We start from the raw sequence: 14,011 nt of genomic DNA, 5'->3' as shown, positions 1-14,011 counted from the left end.
CCTGTTTATGCGTGCTTAAAAGTTCTGTTATTTTGAATATTTATTGTAGTTTAGAACCAAATAAATAGTTTTTGGAACTTGTTTGAACTTTTATAAAAATTTAATAATGGTTTTTCTTGGGACGCCCTGTTTTGTGCATTACTATGCCTGAAATATTCATATTTTAAAAAGCAGGGTTTTAGATAATGGGAAAATTTTTTCCCTCTCACCTAACCAGTCAATTGCTTGTTGGAAACGTTTCAGAGAGGCCGAAACCCTTTAGGTTTCAATAATAATATGCAGTTATATATCCCATCCAAAAATTATCCCATCCAGTATAATATTCAATAATAATAACCCTTTTTTAGATTTCAATAATAATATCCAGCTTTAAACTTTTCAAAAACACGCAAATGAATTAAGATAAAGTATACTATAGGGTAAGTCAAAATGAATGCCCGAATTTCAAAGCTTTACTACGCAAAATGCAATTAATGTATTTATTCGAAAGATACGTACACACAATGTAGAGGTATTATAATCAAGTTTTGAATGTAGTCCTCATAAATGTTCAATATGCACTCCTTTTGTTACACGGCATACATCAAGTCTGTGATGCAATTCTTTTCCAAACCTTGTGTAGCATGTCTGTATCGATGCTGGCGATAGCAGCTGTGATATGGGCTTTCAAATCAGTCACAGTCGTTGGACCTGTGGGCACATACACGCGATTCTTTACGAACCCCTCCAAAAAAGTTCGCACGGGGTGAGATCCGGGGATCGTGGTGGACAAGGTAACAGTGCTTTATTTAAGGCAGATACGCGACCAATCCGTCGTGTATCTGCCGGTGGTAATCACGTTACCACCGTTGTGGTAGAACTGTTTCCTTAGTAACAGTAACAACGGTGGCCATAGAACTGTTTCCTACAATAACCTTTTCTCGTGTTGCTCGTTCACTGTTTTGTTACCACCGGCTTTCTTAGCAGGATTTTCGAAAGCAAAGTAAAACTATAAGATGTCGGTATAATACTGTTATGGTGTGTCCAGAAGTTCTCTCGGATTCCTTGTGGTTCAAAAATGGTAGACGGAAAAAATTGACAACAGGATTATATTTTCAACAATGGCAGACGAGGTAAAAGATATCTCAACAGATACAAGGCTTGACAACAGAAGTTTTTGATGCAGTGAATGTAGTTAACACTAAGTAGCGTAAGTAAGAGATCTAACCATTTTCACAATAATATGATACCGAAATACTATAATAAGAATGCTGAACACATGCCGATTCCGGAAGTGTTGGTACGTCTCCTTCATTCGGGCTTCTTGAGAAGGTAACATAGAGGAATTAAAAGTAAGTGATTTTAGAGGACTTCTCATTGAAAAGGCGGATTCGTATTGGCCATCGCAGGTTGGAGCGTCACAGGTATAGCTTAATCTTAATTAGTAAAACTTGCGTATGTCTGCATCGTCGCCTGATGCCATCCGCAACATCCCGGTAGCTTATGTCCACTGGCATGGTATTAGACCCAATCATATCAGTTTTGAAGCAGCGCAGGGTATGCAATTATTTGTTGTGGGTAAAAGATAGGGATCGGAAATTGTCACATTTCTGAAGTTCGAATGACGGCGTTTATATCGAATGACGCCGGCTGAACATGCGCATGAAGGAATTGCGAAACGCTATCCCTAAATAGATGACTTAGTTTGATTTCAACGGTAATAGTTCGTCACCAAATAGAAATGCTAAGTAAATTTAATGTTCCCTTTTCGGAAGGCGGGAGGGTTTTTTGGGATGCTCTCTCTTCAGAATGTATTCGCGGTGACCAGTTTATTTCATGAAAAAGGGTATTATGATAAATTCTAAATGTAATTATAGTAAAGAATTCAAGAAACTAAGAGATTTATTTGTTGATTTTTGTGAAACGAAGAATGAACAGGAAGCTTCAGCAATGCAGATATAGTTGACAGGGGTATTAAATTCTTTTAGCACCTCATGTCGGCATGTATCAAATAAGAAAAAAGGCAAACAGGTAGTAGCGTACAAGTGAAGTGGCAGTGCAAATCCAATTGGGAGAAAAGGAGATACAAAACATAGATCCTGAAACATGAAGAACAGGATCGGAACAAAGGAAAGGGAACGGGAAGAAAAGAATTCGTACACGTAGTACCTGTGCTGAAAGAGGAAGAATACAAAGCTATAAGATGTAGGGAAAAAGGGAAATGCCCAGGTGAAGATGGGATTTCAATAGACATTATTAAAGAAGCAGAAGAAGAATTTGCCAGTATGCTAGCTACTTTGTTCACAAATTGTCTTACAAAATCGGATGTGCCTGAAGATTGGAATAATGCAATGATGGTTCTTCTTTACAAAACGGGGGAAAAGGAGGATATCAAGAACTATCGACCAATCAGTCTCCTATCAGTAATTTATAAAATCTTCGCCAAAGTGCTGACATATAGGCTTGAATCCAAATTGGATTCAACCAAAAGAACAGGCAGGATTTCGAAGTGGACTTGGTACAATGGATCAGGGGACTTATAAAGAGACACAAGGAATACGAATTACCATTGTGTATGGCCTTCATTGATTTTGAGAAAGCGTTTGACTCTGTCTTCACATCTGCTGTTGTTGAAGCTCTAAATATCATTGGGATAGAGAAGACTTACATCAATATCATCAAGAAAATATATGAAAGCAACTGCAACGATTCGTTTGGATAAAGGAGAAGCAAAGATTAAACTTGGAAAAGGAGTCAGACAGGGTGATACTATCTCACCAAAACTCTTTACCGCTGTTTTAGAACAAGTACTCAGAAAATTGGATTGGGATAATAAGCGAATTAAAATAAATGGAGAATTTCTCAACCATTTGCGTTTTGCTGACAACATTTTTGTTATTAGCAATAATCCAGACGAACTAGAAGAAATGATACAAGAACTGGCGAAGACAAGCGTTGAGGTGGGCTTGAAAATGAATCTGCAAAAGGCTAAAGTAATGTTCAACCCCTTTGCGTTGAAGAGGGCAATCTTGCTCAACCACACAGAGATAAAAGAAATAGAAAGCTATGTATACCTGGGACAAGAAATTACCATGGACAACGGAATAATTAATGAAATAAACAGAAGAATCAGGATTGGATGGAGCACTTTTGGCAAAAACTGTGTAATTCTAAAGAGTCACATGCCATTATGCCTGAAAAGAAAAGTTTTTAACCAGTGTGTGCTACCAGCACTGACTTATGGAGCTGAAACACGGACACTCACAAGCAAGACGATACAAAGACTACAGACAACACAAAGGAACATGGAAAGATTTATGCTAGGCATCACAAGGAGAGATAGAAAACTAATCACTTGGATAAGGAACCTCACAAAGGTATACATCATGGAAAGAATTAAACGTTTGAAATGGAAATATATGGGCTGGACATATTGCAAGAAGACAGAACAGATGGACCACAAGTATTCTAGATTGGTGCCCCCGTGGTGTTAAACGTCCGAGAAGGCGTCCCCAAGCAAGATGGATTGACGAGATCAAGAAAGTGGCAGGAGTCAACTGAAAAGCATCAGACAGAGCAAAATGGAAAAATTTAGAGGAGACCATCCACAGCAGTGGATTGAAAATGGTTGATGATGATATATGGTCGTTATATTTTCTCACGTCCTAAAAAGCAGCTGTTACCTGACTAAATTGCCGCGAGTAGCTGCAACTTTGTGATTCTATTATGAACTGGCATTGGAGAAGTATTAATTTAAAGTGATACATTTTATATATAAAAATTTACTTTTCCAGAAGTTTAAATGTGGGTAATGTAATTTTTTTAGTTTTTTATTTTCAAAGCAAACTTCAAAAATTATAAAACACGTTTATGAACTCATATATCTGAATTAATGTGCAGCAAGTTCTTGTTTCATAAGTTGAAAAAATATAGTGTAGATGGCGCGTAAAAAGTATCAGACTAATACAGCGTTTCTCAACCTATGATACGCGACGATGGCGGAGGTGGTCCACAGGCAGACTTGATAATTCAATTCTAACTGGATGGAAAATTATTCAGTTGTTGTAATTGATATTATAGTAATACCCATATGGATTCAAAAATAAATATCGTACCTTTATACTTAGGTCCATTACACCTCATCAAGAAAAACGCGAAAGTGCGATCCTAAGTACGGGACATAACTAATTTGCAGCCCAAAAATTCAATTTATGACAAATTTACTAATTAATGCAAAAAGGGGTGAAGGGGGGGGGAAATAAAAGATTGCTACAAATCACAGTAAACAAAAATTTGACGGGAAAAAACATTTAAAGACCCGATTACTGTAAAATAATGGACGCTGCCAATTGCCTTTAAAAACGTCGGCATAAGTCAACAAAATCCCGAATTGTAGTTAAAATCGCTGAAAAATTGATTTAAAGTAGTTTAACTTGACTGAATTTAACCAATCCGTGTCGATCTGTTATCAAAAAATTATGACTATAGCTTAAACCATGTCGGTGAATACCGGCCTTAGAGATTCCTGTATTTTTTGTTTGTAAATACTTAGTATACGATTTTTTTACTCCTGTGAATTATTACAGGGAATAAGATTGTCATCTCTCAATGCATTTAGATGTCAAAGGCGGCGTATTTGATGGAAAATGAACCACATAAAATCTTCTTAACGCAATGACAACTTTGACGCGATGACAACAACTCACTATAGGTGATATAAAGATGAATATTTGTATTTATACCCAAAATTATCATAAGTTATATTATTTATTTATTTGTTTAGGCTGGAGCTCCAGAAATTGTACAAAAAATTACATTACAAATAAATACATAGCTTAATTCAACATCGAAGAGAGAAAAAATCACAAAGGTGAATACAGATAGAAAAAAGAATAATTAAGCCAAGAGTGAGATAAAAAGCGTGGGTAGAGCGAAAAAGTATATTGTGCAAAAATGACTGACTAAGCCAATTAAAAAAAATGTTACATGTGTGGTGCAATAATATGACAATATGTATTTCTATTAAAACACACAGAAATTATGAAACAAAATACATGTATATATATACGGGGTGATTATAAAAAAACTATCCCGACATATGGGCGGGCCCCTAACTATCATACCATTCACAGAAACTGAATGAAATTTTGGCATAAGTTATTTTGAGGTATGCGCTCAAGAATGATATGGAAAACAACAGTGTCACTCTAACAGTTTACGGTTACAGTGAGGAAAATTTCGAAAATATCAAATGGCAACACCAAGTTTTTTGTATTGGAATGTGATCTCCATACTGAAAAACACTAAATAGCGTTGGAATGGCACCTGTAGCACGAAAATGCCCGGAGCTAGGCAAGGAAAAAGTAAAAAGGACTTTGCCGTGTACCAGAGCATTAATGTTCGTTTCATTCGTCACACCGTTTCTTCGGCTGAGATCCCAGCCTGATTAGTCCTCCACAAGGTCATGTGGAAAATTTGTGAAACACAATAAAATGCTTTATTTTATGCTGCTTCTCTGTCCTTATTGGTTGTCCTCACTTTTAGCCTATCTACCACCGGTGATTTTCATGCTACAGTTGCCGTTCGAACGCTATTTAGGGTTTTTCACAATGGAGATCACATTCCAATACAAAAAACTTGGTGTTGCCATTTGATATTTTCGAAATTTTCTCACTGTAACCGTAACTGTTAGAGTGACACTGTTGTTTTCCATATCATTCTTGAGCGCATACCTCAAAATACCTTATGCCAAAATTTCATTCAGTTTCTGTGAATGGTATGATAGTTAGGGGCCCATATGTCGGGATAGTTTTTTTATAATCACCCTGTATATATATAATAAGGAAAGACACTTCTGAATCCAATACTTTTCGGTACGCATAATGAAGTATCGAAGTATATAGTAAATACAGCAAGTTTTTTACTTAGACACAAGGGCAGATATATAGATTACATTTTGAAACTAACTAAACCTCTGCTTGATTGCCAGGAATTACGTAAATAGTACATAGAATATTCCAGTACATAGAAAATTCACTCGCGTAAACTAAAGTACCAGTTGATGGCATCATAAAACTTACGTTCACATCAAATCCTTCTGGTGGGCTTGGTCTTGTTGGTTCCGACTCACATTCGACTATAATAAAATTACAAACAAATCTGATTTTAAAATATTGCTCGATAAAAACAAGGAAATAAACATAAGGAATGCTTGCAAAAATCCAATGTTCTTTTAGAATAGTATCATTCTAACATTAGGAAGCTAGAAACCTATAACTGCCATCTCTCTTATACAATGTTTGACGTCGAAAATAATACTAAAAAATAGTATAGCAGGTCTTACTCCGTAAGCGTTACATATGGCTGTTCAAACTTTCAAATTGGTCTGCGATCAGCATCCAGAGATTCGAGGCCATCTATTAGGCCTTTAGGCTTTTTAGGCTTTCTAAACAGAAAATTATTTTTTTTCCTACCAAGTGTCACTGAAAACATTTTATTTCAAACATAACTGATGGAGAAAACGTGATACGTCTTACAGATAGAAATCACCAAGAAAAAAGTAGTAATAAAAAGTATCGCATCAAAAGTAAGCAAAAATATATGGATTTATTTTAAAATGACTTGAAAAGGAGTCATTTAAGTATTACGTCAGCATCGGGGGGGGGGGTTTGAAGGATGCTTACGTCATCAACCACCCTTTTTGAAGATATGAAATATTCTAAGCTGCTGACGAAATTTTGCTGACAGGGGGGGGGGGTCAAAAGGACTAAAAATCTGCTTACGTAATACTTGAATGGCCCCAAAGCAAGAAATTGCAAAATCTGCATATTTCAATTAACACGAATACAAATAAAAAATCATAATCTACAACAACTCAATCGCCCAATAAGGTGGCTGGAACAAACACGTCAACAGCAACCCAAAGTTAAAAGTTATTCAAAAAACAAACTAAAATAACTAAAGGTGCAATGCGTTAGAAATAAAAGAATAGTTATCATTCATTTAAGTATGAATAGCTTCTCGATTATCCCCACCAAGCTTATCATATTTCTTCTCGCGCCGTGTCTATAGTAGGGGGAATTCACGACAATCGAAAGTAAGTGATTCCATGCAGTCACAACCCAAAAAAAAACTCGACACAACACATTCTGGAACTGTCCTTTGCAAACCGAAACGGGTTTCCCAGAGTCGAAGAATTCGAATGGCAGTCAAACAATATTTCAAGACCTATCATATCGGTCCCTTTGAAAATCTACCGTAAATATACGGGTTGTTTTGTCTCACTTTTTTATGAACTTTTTGGTTGATCTTATGCTACAAAATAACAAATAATAGATACTGAGCCTTTAAGGTAATTTTTAAATAGTTAAAACCCTTCTCTAGAACAGTGGTGCGCAAACCATGGGTCGCGACCCCAGCGGGGGGAGGGGAGGGGTTGTCACGTCAATAAACTAGAGGGGTCGCGAGAGATTCTTCAAAATGAAAATTTCCGAATAAGAAAATCCTTTTTATTTGAGAATATGTCAAAACTAAAGAATGCCTTCATTCAGCTGAGCTAATTACTATGTGTGAGACAATGTAATTTCAACAACTTCTACTTGTACAACAACCAATATTATCGGCTCCGTCATGCCAGAATCACGAATGTGCAGTGTCCTTGCAGAAAAAAAAAAAGAACGTGGAAAATGTGAAGTTTGAATGTTTACTCTACCCTTATTGTTCTATGCAAATTATTTTCCCAAAATGTTTTGTAACGTGTGCTTCAATAGGGCATTATATTGAAACACACGTGTTTAACATTCGCGTTTCAGGCACAACTTAGGTAACAAAACAAGGTATCCACACAGCTGATAAAAAAAAAAAGAAAATTTATACATTCGTGCTTCTCGCATGCGGAGGGCGATATCAAGTTAGTACTTTTACAGCGTGAATTAGAGAGAATCACTCGATTTCAAAACTGTATATTTCTTAATAACGCAGAATAGAATGATAAGTGATACGTGAATATACGGAAGGGAGGGGGGGGAGTGATGTGTCTACGTTTTATGAACAGTTTTTCCTAATGGTCGATTTCAAGTGTAGAATCATTTTGAAATCAGACGATTCTTTCTTAATCACCCTGTATACGAAAATCAAGGACCATACACCTCGCTACATTTCCATTTTGCAAAAGTGACACTACATTTTTCAGATTTCGGGTGTTTTTCCACCTTGATAACGGCACCCATGAGTGCCGAAACATATGTCGGTGTGTTATAAAATGTCATTTGTTCTCATCACATTGTGAATATTTTCTATAGTTTCGGGCAAAGTGATTTTTATTATTAGTACGATAAACATACTGGAGTGAATCGCGAAGCTATCCATACTTAAATAACAAACCGTAAATATTTTTATGGGCATTGCATTCTATTTTATCATGCATGTACGTACATAGTTTTTTTAAATTATATAATTGCACTTTTAATTGGGTTCCTGTATTTTAGAAATGTATGACATCCATACTTATTATGGGCATCTTTTTCCGGCCACCTCGTTGGACATTTTGCCTGTTGTGACCTTTTATTTGTATTAAAGAGGTTTCATGCCTTTCTGCGCATTTCTGCGAAAACTGCATTGAATATGCTCTTAAAAAATTACTGAATGTTTATTCCCTATTTCCTATAACTTTTGGGTCACTTATTTGTAGATGGTAGTGATTAACCAATGATGTAATCGATTAAAGCAGAAATTCATACTGTATTAATAGCATCAGACATCTCTACCTATTGAGAGACTTTCCAAAATCTTCTGGGGTTAAAAATATTAATTGGGCATTTTGCCTGTTGTGGCGTTGTATTTGTATATTAATGCTGAATAAATGCATTAGCATAAACTCAAATACAACCTCTGACAATAAAGTTCGGTGAATAGTCCTGTAATATTAGCGTAGATGAAATGTTAACGAAAGTTACATTACTGTCCTTCGAAATAGTCACCTCCCATTACTATGCACCGCTGAGATCTCCCATACATGTCCTGGAAGCTTTGCAAGAAGTCTTCTTTTGGGATGGAGTTCAAAAGCCTCGTCACGTTTCTTTGGAAGTCAGGAATATCGAAAAATCTCTTTCCTTTCAAGTCGAGTTTGAGTCGTGGGAATAGGAAGAAGTCTGGAGGATTGAGATCTGGCGAGTATGGTGGATGTTCAATTTGCACCACCCCCTTTTTGCCAGGAACTGTTTGACGATATTGGCTGTATGAGGGCGAGCATTGTCGTGAACAAGAAACCATGAACCTTGTTGTGCGTACTGAGGTCGTACCCTGCGTAGACGTTTCATGAAACGGGTCAAAATTTTCTCAATGTTTTCGTCACTATCGGAGGTCGCCGGTCTTTCGCTACGGGGGTTGTCAGAAACACTTTCCCGGCCTTCCCAGAAAACGGGCGAACCACTCCTACACACAGTTCATGGACAGTGCTTGATCTTCATAAACACGTACCAGCATCGCGTGAGTTTCTTTCGGTGTCTTGCCAAGCTTAAAACAAAACTTTAAATTGATCTTTTGTTCGTTCATTTTCCTGTTCTCGGTTAAGAATCAACGCACTAAACAAGCACTTTGTAAAACAAGTCTTTCACGAAACACAAACGACGCTCAACTGAACAACGGTTGACAATGTGCAGCGACGCATTGAATATGCTCTTAAAAAATTACTGAATGTTTATTCCCTATTTCCTATAACTTTTGGGTCACTTATTTGTAGATGGTAGTGATTAACCAATGATGTGATCGCGACGCATGTGCAGCGTTTTGCTTCGCCAGTGTTGCCAGATCGGCCGTTCTGACTTCATTCACCGAACTTTATTGTCAGAGGTTGTATTATGAGTGAAGTAAAATTAAAAAGAAATGTATGCAGGTGTGCTATATATCCCGTATGTACTGCAGGTATGTATGCCCTGTATGTACTTCACAAATCCAATCAATTTTCATAATTCCTTAGGAGATCACCGAAAACACGATATTCGCTCTATATTATACTAAATTTAATTACGCGCTGCATAAGCTTATTTTGTCGACGGCAATAATGCAATTTATCATACATTCAACTGCTATAAAAACTAATTTCAAGACCCTGCTAAAAACATGCACTGCAGATCAACAAGGGAATATGTTATATATTAGCGAACTCGACGGTATTTCTCAACTTATGAAGCTAAAAACTTCAATGTACACAATTGAGCATGTCTCAGGACTAGATTTCATTTTTTTTAAAATATGAGGAACGTGTTTGAACTATTTATGAACTTTCTGATCAATTTAAAGCAGTTTTTTATGCTAAATTACACATTTTTTTGCAATTAATGGAAAGAGTTTTTGGGAAACAGTATACACACATTCCTTGTAGTTCATATAAGGATAGCATTTTTCATCCGAAAACGTGTTGTACTTGAACAATAAAGACTTGACGCAGTTGCAGATGGAATTTAAGAGACAAAAAACTGCTTGTGGAATCTTTGCATCGGGGGATGCACAATCTTTCTTTCAGTCCGCGGGCCAGAAACTTATGTGTTTGTAATGACCATATAACCCGTATTTTGCGGAACGCTCCCGTAATTTTGGTCATCCGAACATTTTTTTATAAAAAATTTTTTTTTCTATTTTCAACGAGGCTTGCTTGAATTTTTGAAATAAAGAATTGAAATTGCTTTCATGACTTATGAATTATGTTTCGATAATTATGACATCATAATTATAGTCATATAAATATATTAATCAGACATATATATATATATATATATATATATATATTTGGCTGATATACCATATACTTTTTTCTTGATGGATTGAATTTTAATTTATTGCGACTTGCAATAGCCCTCTAATTCTCACTATCGGCCATTTTTACCAATTTTAATGATAGTTTTGGCAACAATTATTATTTCCACAATTTTTCGGCTGTAATTGGCATTTTTCTTGTATTCGACAATTTTGTTTTTTTTACGAAGGAAATATGGTCAGCCTAGGTATTTATCGTGCTGCGTGCATTGATACTTTTCACCGAAAAACGTTTTGCGGACCCCCTTGATGGGCCCCATTTGGCTCGTGGACAATTTACTACCTTGTGAGTTGTGCCAGAAGTCTGTGTACCTAACAGTCTGGGTGTGTATATAGAGTTGTGTCTTTTTTGCAGTGCTGCCATCTATACTTCAGAAGTGTAATGATTGAATAATTGTATCGTGTGTAGGCTTGTTGTTCTCTGTGGCGAGACTTTTTAACGGGGGAAGATCGGCTCGCATTCGCTTCTCGAAATTGGGAACCACTGAAAACAACTTCAGCCGACCACCACTGTAGCGGCAGTGGGGTTCGAACCCGGGAACCTCGCAACGCGAATCCGTTATTATGACCACTCCTGTCACCACAGCGGTGGCTGAAGATGCCTGCGAAGATGAAGGCATGGATTCAAAGGTTGCTTACTGTTCACTTATGTCCGTATTCACCAACACAGTTTAAACTACAATCGCAGGTTAAACGATTAGCGATCGACACGGATTGGTTAAAATCATTAATTTAATCAATCCGTTTGGATCTTCAATCCTTTCACCCGCAATTGCAGTTTAAACTGTTCATTGATCATTTTTGTCGCACCTCGGTCATTTTCTGCACACGAGGGCTAATTATACCGGGACCTACAATTTATTGCCGATTCCGAACGGCGGGCTTGTTTTTTATACTCATCGAGAGGTTGGTGCGCTAACCCCTCGATGGGGAACTCCCTGCGGTAGCAATTTTTTGCTGCGGTCATGACGCCGTTTTTGTTGTATCCCTGTGTCAGGAAAGTTTTCTGACAAGGACGAACTGGGTATCGAACTCACTAACCGACACCTCTAAACATCCTTCGGTACTTTAGGCGAGTATTTTGTCGACCTGGGCTACCGCGCCCCAGTTTAAACTGTGTTGGTGAGCATGGCCGTAAGTCGGTAAGTCACCTACTCGCTTGGTCATTCGTACGGTCACTCGAACGATCACTCACACACTCACCTTGTCACTCGAACGATCACTCACTCATTGATACGGTTGCTCACCCACTCAATAGGTAACTCATATGATCACTTACCCACTCACTTGGTCCTGTCCACAGCGAAATGCTTGCGGATGAAATGTCAGGGGCGAATTGTCGGTGACTACGTTTCCTCAAACCCGTTCACACCATTCAGTTGGGGGCAACACCTTCTATGGTAGAAAGCCTCCGCGCGAAGCTCGTGGCGTCACTGAAGTCGTCCATTTCACATATAGTCATTGGATATACTGCAAAAAAGTCGGAATGCTGCTATATCCAGTGGATACAGGCGAAATGGACGACCTCAGTGACGTCAAAGCTTCGTGCGGAGGCGCTTTCTGCTACAGAAGGTGTTGGTTGGGGGCCCATCCGATGGACAATGGTTTCCTAACTGGCAACTTTTTTGAATATGCGACGGCGTGTTAATCGTTCCAAAGTCTTTATATCCGTCCTAAAGAGTTCAGCGCCACTGAAATGCAAGCGTAAAACTCTGCACGAGATCTCATTGTCCGTTTCAGCACGTTGGGAACAGCGAGAGCTTTTTTTTTTTTGTTTTGGTTTTCTTAAATGCAGTCAAGACCGGCTAGAACATTCCCAGGCAGTTTGACTAGAGTGTGCTTGACGTTTTAAAAGAGGGTGAGTATAGGTTCCTTGAATATTTTTAAACGAATTACGTTCACGGGGCATTCAAATTGAAAATTTTCTCGTTTATGTAGATGGCCGAAACTGGCTACAGTCGAAACTCGGTTGTGACGACAATTCGGCTATAACATCAGAAATTGACGATCTCAACTGATTCCCAAGGAGTATAATAGTAATCGGTCTTGCTTATAACGTCGATGAAACGTGACTACCTCGGTTATACCGACACTTTTCGATGGGTTTTGCTTTTAATTTTCCAAAGAGATTAATTGAATTAGTTCAGCATTGCGAAAATGTTTATCTTTTGTTCTATTGTTACTAACGATGGAAGTAAATCTATTAATTGTTTGACTTTCATATTTTCATGACCCCCTATACTGGACATTCCTGTAGTTCCCGTAATTTTGCCTAATCTTCTATATAAAAGTGTCCCGTTTTTTTTAAAATAAATCTTTGGCTCACAATCTTTACTAAAATATGGGATGGAGATTAAGTTGCATAATTAATGAATTATATTATAATGGATATGGCTATAAATATCAATTTCTCTTATTTGTCATGTCCAATCCAACTTGTCTGCCCTTTCAATCTGTCTTTCGTGAAATACATTCCATTGATCATTGATCATTTTTCTCGCATCATGGTCATTTTCTGCACCCGATGGCTAATTAGGCCGGAACCTACAATTTATTGCCGATTCCGAACGGCAGCCTGTTTCTTACACTCACCGAGAGGTTGGCGCGCTAACAGCTCGGGGGTGCGAGATTCCCTGTTTTACCAATCTTTTTCTGTGGTCGTGTCGTCGTTTCTGCTGCACCCCTGAGTTTTAGGAAAATTTCTGACCAGGACGAACCAGGTATCGAACTCGTGATACCTCTAAACATCTTTTGGCACTTTGGTCGAGTATCTTATCACCCTGGGCTACCTCTCTCAAAAATGCATTTCATGTCACTGCGTAATTACTGTAGTTCCGACAAGGATTATTTGTACGCTGTAATTTACTGCAATTGGTAATATTCTACTGGTGAGAATCGGAAATGTCCCTATATTATTATATATGTATATCATATATCTATGATCTCGGTTTTTCCCGGATTTTTCTCCATAAAATATGGTCATCTGAATCATGATGAAAGAACAACTTCATGTACAGTATATGATTGCATCTGATTATTTTTTCATACTTGAAAAATATAATCAGATCAAATACTGACTCAGGGCCGCATTCACAGACATGGCTTAAACTATAGTCACAATTTTTTGATAAGAGATCGACATGGATTGGTTAAACTTAGGTTTTCAACCAATCTATGTTGATCTCTTATCCAAAAATTGTGACTACAGTTTAAACCATGT

Source organism: Pholcus phalangioides, unplaced genomic scaffold (assembly GCF_987345545.1).
Source record: "Pholcus phalangioides strain wild (caught in Gottingen) unplaced genomic scaffold, Ppha-v1.0 ptg000008l_1, whole genome shotgun sequence".
NCBI lineage: Eukaryota > Metazoa > Arthropoda > Arachnida > Araneae > Pholcidae > Pholcus > Pholcus phalangioides.
Note: the sequence above shows the minus strand (reverse complement) of the source record.